Genomic DNA, 9,378 nt, shown 5'->3' on the forward strand with positions numbered 1-9,378 from the left:
CGGGCACAACCTATTTATGTTGTGTTCCATCACATGGCTTTAATGGGTGCCTTTGTTAAAAAGTATACATGAGGGGGTAGGATTGAAAATATGTGGGTTGAATGGTGCCTTTGTTAAAAAAAAGTGATATGTAATTCTATTTGAATTTTGGGAGAAATTCAAATAATTCTCTCCTTTTCTTTTATATATATATATATATATATATATATATATATATATATGAGAAAACGGTTCCTACACATGTGTAGAGAGTTCTCTACACACCTCTCTCTCTCTCTCTCTCTCTCTCTCTCGCTATATATATATATATATATATATATATATATATATATATACACACACACTTCTATATAGCAGAAGAGAAAGAGTTTGAATTTTCTGAATTATTTGAAAAAGCTGTGGAATTAACACGTTGACGGTAATTTCGAATCCTTCTTTCCTGTTGTTTTATTCTCCACCTTTCGTTTTTATAGGTATTTGCTAGCCACCTTCTCCAAAGGCTACGTCTCGCCCATCCTTTGCAATTGTATGTGTTCAGAGATTTGTCTTATTAGACGTGGTGAAACTGCACGAAATAACTATTTCTTGAAAGGTGGCTAGCAATAATAAGTACCGAAAGAAACTAGCAATAAAACCATTACGTACTAAAGTTTTGGAGGAAACTTACGGACAAAGTGCTTGAAAGTCAAAAAATTACGGAAAAAGTACCAAATGGGTACCTGTATATGACAATTACGAAAAAAACTACAAAGAAACGGTATAGAAATATGACAATTATGAAAAAACTACTTTTCCTTATTAATTTTTTGAAAAACCTGTCGATTTAACACATCAACATGGTAGTTTTTTACTGTTTAATGCCCTTGTCATAGGTATGTCCAAACTAACTATGTGAGGGTAAATAAGTCATTTTATGATTTCCCCCCTACTTTTTTAATATGAATGTGTCACGAAAGTCAACATTGGCAGCCTTTCTATATGTAAAATTATGAAAAGTGTGTAGTAATTATATGATATTACGAATTCTGGACACCTTTAAAAATATTTACGAATTCGGGACACCTTAAGAAGAACAACATATTATGGAAATCTCTGTAGATTGGAGGGCTAGGATAAGCCTATGGAAATGATTTTACAGGCACAACCTATTTATGTTGTGTTTCATCACATGGACGGTTTGGATCAACTTATGATGTGGTCCGTAGAGTTCTTTGTCGGCCCGTTGAGGACCCGATTCGAGAGAGGCGGGGGGACGTGCCCCCAGACGAGTCTCAGGATCATTCACGTGAAGGAGAGCTCCACCAAGGAACTCTCGAAAGAGTGCCCCTCACAGCATGAGCGGCGATGTAAAGTGAGATACCTCTCGATTCGGGAGTAGCTCAGATTCGAGACGCACCTTAAACAAAGAAAGAGTCGCCATCCAAGGAAGTGGGCCCTGGATCCCATGCTGTGCTCTGTCTCAACAGATAACCAGAGATACAAAAAGGTATGTGCCTGATGACGAATGGGGAAGGGGTTAGGCGCCCTCAATTCGCCCAAGTGCAAGCACCTGGTCTCTTATGCCATTTATTATTAACTTTGAAGAGTTTTGGGCGAAAATCATGCGAAATGGGAACGAATTTCCCCGAGATAACGTCTATTTAATCATGCATGTCTCGGAGATGAATAATAAGCACACACAAAAGAAATGAAGGACATGTCACCTAAGAATAGCTAGGTTATGAGTGTCATGCCTAATTGGTGTCTAAGTTCTGATGGGCAAACACATGCATGCTAAAGCTAAAGGTATAAGGTCTGTACATGAAAGCAAGAAAACACAGCAAAATATACAATATGAAAAACCCTAGACTCTAATGCGATACTTGACTCGGACCAAGGTGGCCATCCATCCTGGCTGCACTACGTATCCCGGCCTCGGAAAGAATCAGAGTCAACGTAGTTCGGCGACCTATGCTAAACTACAATGCCTAACCCTCTAGGACCGCTATCCTAGACTTGATCAACTAGACCTGACTAGTTTTTAAAGCTTCTTGCGCCATTACTTAAGTTCAAGTGAATGGTAATTTTTAGGACTCCCTATATGCCCTAACTAATGCAAGTGGGCCCTACACCCTGTGTGTGACTAGGTTGTGCGTCCTAAGAAAAACCATGGGCTATCTGCATTCTAGTCTAGCCATCGGCTCGACTAAGTGTCTAACCAACCACGACTCGAGGCCTCCTAACTCTGAGGACACTCACACGACAAGACTCAGCATATCAACACAAACAGGACAGATTCCTAACTCTAAGACACCCCAAACGCCTAGGACAGACTTCTAACTCTATGGGAAGATCTTTTGAAAATTGTTGGTAAGGTTGTTTTGAAGAATTTTTGTAGTTTTGGAAGGTTTGAAAGGTTTTGAAGCTTATAGAAGTTGTGAAATTTGTGACTGAACTCAGGATGCCAGCTGCACGCCTGAGCTGCCTACGTACCCCTCAGCTAGAGATCAAGCCATCCTAGTTCGGACTAAATTCCTAACTACACTCTTAAAGACTCAAGATTTTTGAGATTTTTGGTTTTTAAATATTTTTTGAAGTATTTTTGAATTTTTGACACAAGAGGACAGAATCCTATCATCATAAGGGTAGGATAGACTCCTGATATCCCGCAAAGGTTTGACAACATCCTATGCTTTGCGGGGGAATTGGACAGAATCACGACTCTGTAAGGGTTGGACAACATCCTATACCTTGCAAGAGTGGATAAAAAATCGCATGACTTGATGAGAGGATGGACAGAATCCTAACCCCTATGATGATAGGACAGACTCCTGAAAGATTGACTCTCTAAGATGGAAGGACGGAATCCTAAACTCTATGAAGGTTGGACAGAATCCTATATTCTATAGAGGTAGGACAGACTGATGAATTTTAAAAGGGGAGGACAGACTCCTAAACTTTAAAAGGAGAGGACAGACTCCTAAACTCTAGGGTGGTAGGACAGACTCCTAACTATATGAGGGTATGCAAAACGAATTCTGAGGCACATAACAGAAATTGATTAGAGATGTGTACTGTAATGATCAAGAACACCATATCTGTCTTAAAAGACAGTGCCCCAAATTCCACTTACTCCTAATTTAAAAGCATTAAACCCTTAAACTATCCAACATCCTCATATCCTGGAACAATCTGAGCGTCAAAAGGGAAAACCATAGTACTTCGATCCTGAACACTATTAAAGTAGGCCCAAAATTCTTGTAAAGGAACCACTCAGGAGCTACAATTGAATCGCAAAAACTTCATTTAGCAAAACAAATTGGTCCTATTCTACCAAGGAAAATGAATGATACCATGAAATCCAATTTGATGATTATAACAAGTTTCATTGAAAATTGAGGCCGTGAACTATAAGAAAATAAACCGTATCCATGCAATATGCCTAAGATGAAGTAAATTTAGAGAAAATTGATGAAGAAAAGAGGGGAAAGAAAAGATTACCTGAAGTTGCCAATGAATTCCTCTTCTCTTTTAAATTTAAGCCATTTGGAGTGTGCAGACAACAAAGGAAGAATAGGTGAAGAAAATTATCACTGGAAATTGTACGATTGCTGAGGATGATGGCTGGCTATGATCGGAATTTGCAAAATCACCGGGATTACAGAATCAATTCGAATTGGATCTTGAAACGGTGATGACCGGATCCTAGATCGCCCACGGTGAGTTTGCCAGATCGACGAAAATACATGCCGGAGAAGATGATGGTGGCAGCGAATCTGATCTTCGATGGTCGAACTCCCTCTCTCTGTGTGCGATTTTTCGAAGTGGGTTCGGTCTTGGAAATGGGTTTTGGGTGGTAGAGAAGGTGGAGATGAAATGGGTTTTGATGTGGGATTGGGTGAAGATGGGGTTCGGATTTGCAGAGGTGGAGGTTGCGGCCGATGGAGGTGGGCGGCTGTGGAGGAGGCTTGGCCGAAGGAGTGGCCGGAGGTGGAAAAAGGTGGCTTGCCGGAGGTTTTTTTTTTTTTTTTTTAAAAAAAGGGTTTCACAGATGTGAGTTTTAAAATGGTTTTGGGTAGAGATGGGGGTGGAGAGGGGTTTGGAGGTAAAAAAAATAGAGGGGATAGAATGGGGGAGATGGTGGCTCGGATTCCGGTAGGCTGCCGGCCGGAGAAGGAGGCCGGAGCTTCTTCTTCTTCTTCTTTTTGTTTTCTCTCCTCTGCACTCTCTCGATCTTTTTTTTATTTGAAATGGGTTTTGTGTTGGCTGATGCGTGGGGATTAGTGGTGGTGGAGGTATGGGGGTGGAGAAAATCTGCAGAGGTGGTGGTCTGTGGTGGTGGAGAAGAAATGGGTTTTTAATGGGGTTTTGATGGAGGGTTTAATGGGGGTTGAAGACGATGGTAGAGAAGATGAAGAAGGTGGACGGTGGTGGTGAGTGGGGAGATGGAGATGAAGGTGGAGGATGGATAGGCTTGCCGGAGAAGATGGAGATGGGGGCGAATCTCTCTGTTCTCTGCTTCTCTCTCTCTCTGTTTAAAGGTGAAGATGGGGAGTGCGGTAAGGAGGAGAAGAAGGTGGGCAGATTAAAGGTGGGAGTGAGGTGGGTTTGGGCATGGCAATGGTGGTGGGGTTTGGCTTTGCCGGATTCCGGTTGGCGGTGGGGGTGGTGGTTGTCGGATTCCGGAGGCTTGCCGGAGATGGATGGTGTAGAGAGGGTGGAGATGTGAGGGGTTTTGTAAGCCCAATGGTTTTTACCTTGGCATTCCCATCTTGTTTTGATGATTCCAATACACAAGTGATCATTTATCACTAATGTGTTTGTTTGTCTAAGTTGTAGATCTTGATAAAGTAAGATCAAGGATGCTTGGATTGAAGGCCAAGAAGCCCACATTGGACCACTAATTGGAAGGCCAAAGTCATCAAGCAAGAAGTCATGAAGACTTGAAGACATGAAGAAATTAATATTGAAGACCATTTTGTAATGTAATTGATCCAAACCTAGATTAGGTTTTTAGAGGCATAATTAAAGTAATCTCACACACCCTAAATAAACAAGTGATTGTATTTGTGGAGTTCCAACACCTTGGAACCCTCATAGCAATCCCATCTTGGTTGAGAACTGGAAGCCCAAAAACAGAATTGAAAATCTGCTCTGCATAGGCTTCTCGGAACTCCGAGAGTTTTTCTCGGAACTCCGAGAATTATTCTCGGAACTCCGAGAAATGGTCCAGTAGACTTTTTCCAACTTCTGTGTGGCTTCTCGGAACTCCGAGAATTCTCGGAACTCCGAGAATTATTCTCGGAACTCCGAGAACACTCCAACGGTCTGAAAAAGAGCCGTTTGGAATTTTGCTGGAATTACCGTAATGCCACTGAACGGTCATATTTTGTTTTTCCTATAAATATGGGTGTTCTAAACATACAAACCATCAATCCTAATACTCTTAAACTTCATTTGAATACCCAAGAGTGAATCAAGCTTCAATTGTGCCTCTCATCACCAACTCTAGGATTTGGATCATAGGCTCTCAATTGTACATCTTTTGTAACCCTATTGAAGGGATTTTTTAGTTCTTTCTTTCATCTTTCAAGATTTGTATTCGGGCGAGTATTCGGAGAAGCGGAGCCCTTTTTTCTCCGTGGTGAGGATTGCCACCAAGGTTAAAGCAATTGTAATTGGCACCGATCTTCGCCAAGGTTAAGAAGATCAAATAGTGAAGCCATCAACGGGTTTGGTTGGTGGAGTGGAGTAGGCCTCGGGTTTGAGGACCGAACCACTTTAAATCTCGGGTGCACTCTTTCTATCTCTTTGCTCTTTCATTTGCATTGCACCATTAGATTTAACTTGTATGCTTAAAATATTGTTTTTGATCTCTTAATCGGTTTAAGTTTTTCAAATTGGTAAATTCTAGTTTTCTTAAACAACCGTATTCTCCCTCCTCATAGTTGCCATTTCTATTATAATTTGGGACCCCCTATATCGGCTTTTCAGGTTTGGAGGTGGTGGTGGTGGAGATATGAAAGGAGAAGGAGGCGGCTTGCCGTTGGGAAGGTGGTGGTCGGCGGCTCCTTCTCCCTCTCTCTGCTTTTCTCGAATTTTCCCTTGCAAAAATGAGGCTTCTCCCTCTGAGAAAAACCTAGCCGAACCTTTTATTGAAAGGAAAACGATATATTCCACCCCCTTTTCTGCCTTTGAACAGCCCTATAGTGGTTTATGGCTACTCTTTTTTAATCTAAAAGGGGGAGCCCGGGTAGAAAATAGGGTAAGAAATTCTTTTCTCCTCAAATGATCCTAACCCTCCAATTCGATCCAGTGGCTGCTAAGGGTTGCTTACAGCGGAAGCAAAACCAGAATTACCACATCACCCCTCTAAGGTTGGCAAATCACTTTTCTACCAACAGAAACCCCTTATTTTTTTTCATTTTGATACTCGCACTATCTCTACTTGTCTTATTTTACATTTTTCGCCCGATTTCCATGAAATTTTGCAGGGGTATCCCTGAGAACACTAACAATCTCTTAAGGAATTTGTACCCACAAATGTGCACAACAAGATGCCCAAAACCCGAGCCTTCTTCTCATTTTGGGCCCAGTCCCTCAGGAATTTTTGAGATTAATTTCGGAATATTTTGGGACTCGGAATTTGGGAATTTTATTGGATTTTTGAAGTTCTTATTCAATTTTGGGGACTTTAGGGCCTTGTCAAAATAGGGTGTCTACACCCGTGCATCGCACGGGAATTTTTACTAATATACTATATAGCAGAAGAGAAAATTAAAGGAAACTTTTATTTGAATTTATTCCAAAATTCTAATAGAATTACACATCACTTTTTTTTGCTTTTGTTAACAAAGGCCCACATTAAAGCCCCATATTTTCAATCCTGCCCCCTTCACAATACCTATTTTACCCTTCTTTATGAATTTTTTACTATACATGTTGTCCACAAAGTCAACATGTGTAGACACCCCATTTTGACCGTACCTTGAGCCTCCCGTGTTTGAGCAAAAATCCAACCAAATCAATCAGCTAGGATCCCAAACTTCACCCCAATCTAGGTCCCACCAGGGTCTCGGCAAAATTTTGTCAAAATCCGAGCGCGTTTACCTAGTGAACGAACCGAGGCAAATGTATCATCATCAAATTTTAAATGTGTGAGGGACTCATTTTTCTTATCAACAGATAAGCCAAAGAGAAAAGAGAAAAAGACTAGTTGGGTTTGTGTCAACCAATCCGCGGAGGTGCCGATATCATTCCCCTACAAGAAACAAAAAGAAAAAAAAATTTCATGTTCCCCTTGCTTTGCATAGACCACTCCCATATAGGGTAAAGGAGTAGTCACAATGAAGAAAAGAGGTCAGACATATCATTTTCCTAGCCATTCATTTATGCCCGAGCACCCTCTTTTGCAAAAGAGTAGTTATAAATATATTAGAAGGTGGTTGTCCAAAGTGGAACAAGGGGAGCTGAATGTATCATACCCTCATATAATCACCGAAGGAGGGCAAGAAAGGGGGATCCCATTTTCAGATAAAAAATCAGAGAGGAGAGGACAAGCTGAATTGGTGGAATGGGGGTGTGCTGTTATCAATCACTTGTGGTTAAGAAGGGGGTGCATTGTTGAGGTAAGGAGCCACTCATGACAGCCCATAAATCAACTAAGCAAGCGGAGAGCGGATTATTTGGAAGGAGAGTGAATTTGGCTGATTTGGGGGATGCTCACTAGAGTCAAAGTAGGTAAAGTTGCACTCATCCTCTCCCTTACCCAAGTCACCCCCTTGAAGAGTAGAAACAGTAGTCATGAATTACACAATAGGCTGTCCAAATAAAAAAAAGTAGTTGACTACATTTTTTTTTAGGCCCATTTTCACCCCAGCCCACTCCATGGGGTAAGAGAGTAGTCATTAAATACACTAACAGGGGCTGTCCTGGAGATGAAAAGGGATGAGATATATCATTTCCCTTTTGGCGTTGGCTTTTATTCCACCAAGGTCCCCCTTATGAAAGAAAAAGAGCAGTTGAGATACATGAGAGGGCTGACCAAGCAAAGATGGGGGTTGCAAAAATATTACTTCTTTATAAAATGGGTTTTCAAGGAACAGAGGAGTCGTTTATAAAATTGAGAGGGTGCCCATGCCAATTCTTATGTGTATGCAACTAAAGAAGGAAAATTACACATGAGGGGGAGTGCCATTACCAAATTCAGGGCTTGTTAGCATTGACTTATGCTCATCTATAAAAGAGGGTCAAGAGATTCGTTTGAGGGGGTTTTTCATTTTCATTAAATTAGAGAGAGAGGGAGAGAGGTAGAACAGGGGATAAAGAGGAAGAAAATGGGCTGAAGCTTCATCTATTCGATTGGATCTAATCATCATCCTTGCTCTATTTTTCCTTGGCCACCCCATTTTTCTTACTTGCACCACTACTTTCTAATACAAAGCAAAGGAAAATGTCAATTAGGGGGTGCCTTGAGGTAGCTTAAGAGAGGCTAAAATGAGCCCCAAACCTCTATAAATAGGAGTTTAGAGCTCTAATTTAGGGATCTCTTTCTCATTTGCTGATTTTTGTCTTTTTAAGAGAGAGAAAGAGTGAGAAAGAAGAGAGGGAAAATGGATCTTGTTACAAACCCTAACCATTTTTTTTTTCACCGATCATCTTCTTCTCCGGCCGTTTTCCGGCAAGCTCCAGCTACGTCTCCGGTCGTCTAACTTGATCTTTGGCTAACATCTACCCTACGGATTCATCATCTTCTTCTTCATCCTCTGCAAAGTTTCTTGGATCTCACTTAAACCCAAGCTCATTTTTTCGATCGGAATTCTATCTTCTCCGGCAAACTTAACCGGATTCCGGCCACAATCCGACCGGTCATCGGCCAACATCATCCTCCCAAGATTCATTTTTCCGGTCAGCATCATAGATTCCGGCCATTCGAAATCAGATCCGACGATCTTTTAAAATCCGGTGAATCTTGCTCGTTTCGGCCACGTGCTCGCAATTTCTAGAAATTTATTCCGTCCGGTAATTCCACGGCTCTTTTTTCGGCAATTCTCCACCAAATCCGGCGGCAGCTCCTTGAAATTTCATAGAGAAAGAAAGTGAGGTTACTTTCTCTGATGTCTTTTCTCAGAGAAATTGAAGATACAAATGATTTAAGGTCTCGAGTGAGGGAATTCGGAGCAGAGAAATAAGGAGGAGTTGATTTGGAAGCTCTTTTGATTTAGAGCTCTGCATATGTAAAAGAAAAAGAGGAGCAAATTCCAACCATCTAAAGGTCAGCCTAATGATCTAGTTCAATTATGAAGGAGCAGTTCTTAGAAATCTCATTGGATTCAAATGTTTATCCTTCATTAGTTTCATCAGTGGGTGATCATTGTCATGACTTGATTAGTATAGAGC

The sequence above is a fragment of the Tasmannia lanceolata genome, unplaced genomic scaffold (genome assembly GCF_043159265.1).
Source record: "Tasmannia lanceolata isolate RefF3 unplaced genomic scaffold, GAP_Taslan_0.1 ptg000020l, whole genome shotgun sequence".
NCBI lineage: Eukaryota > Viridiplantae > Streptophyta > Magnoliopsida > Canellales > Winteraceae > Tasmannia > Tasmannia lanceolata.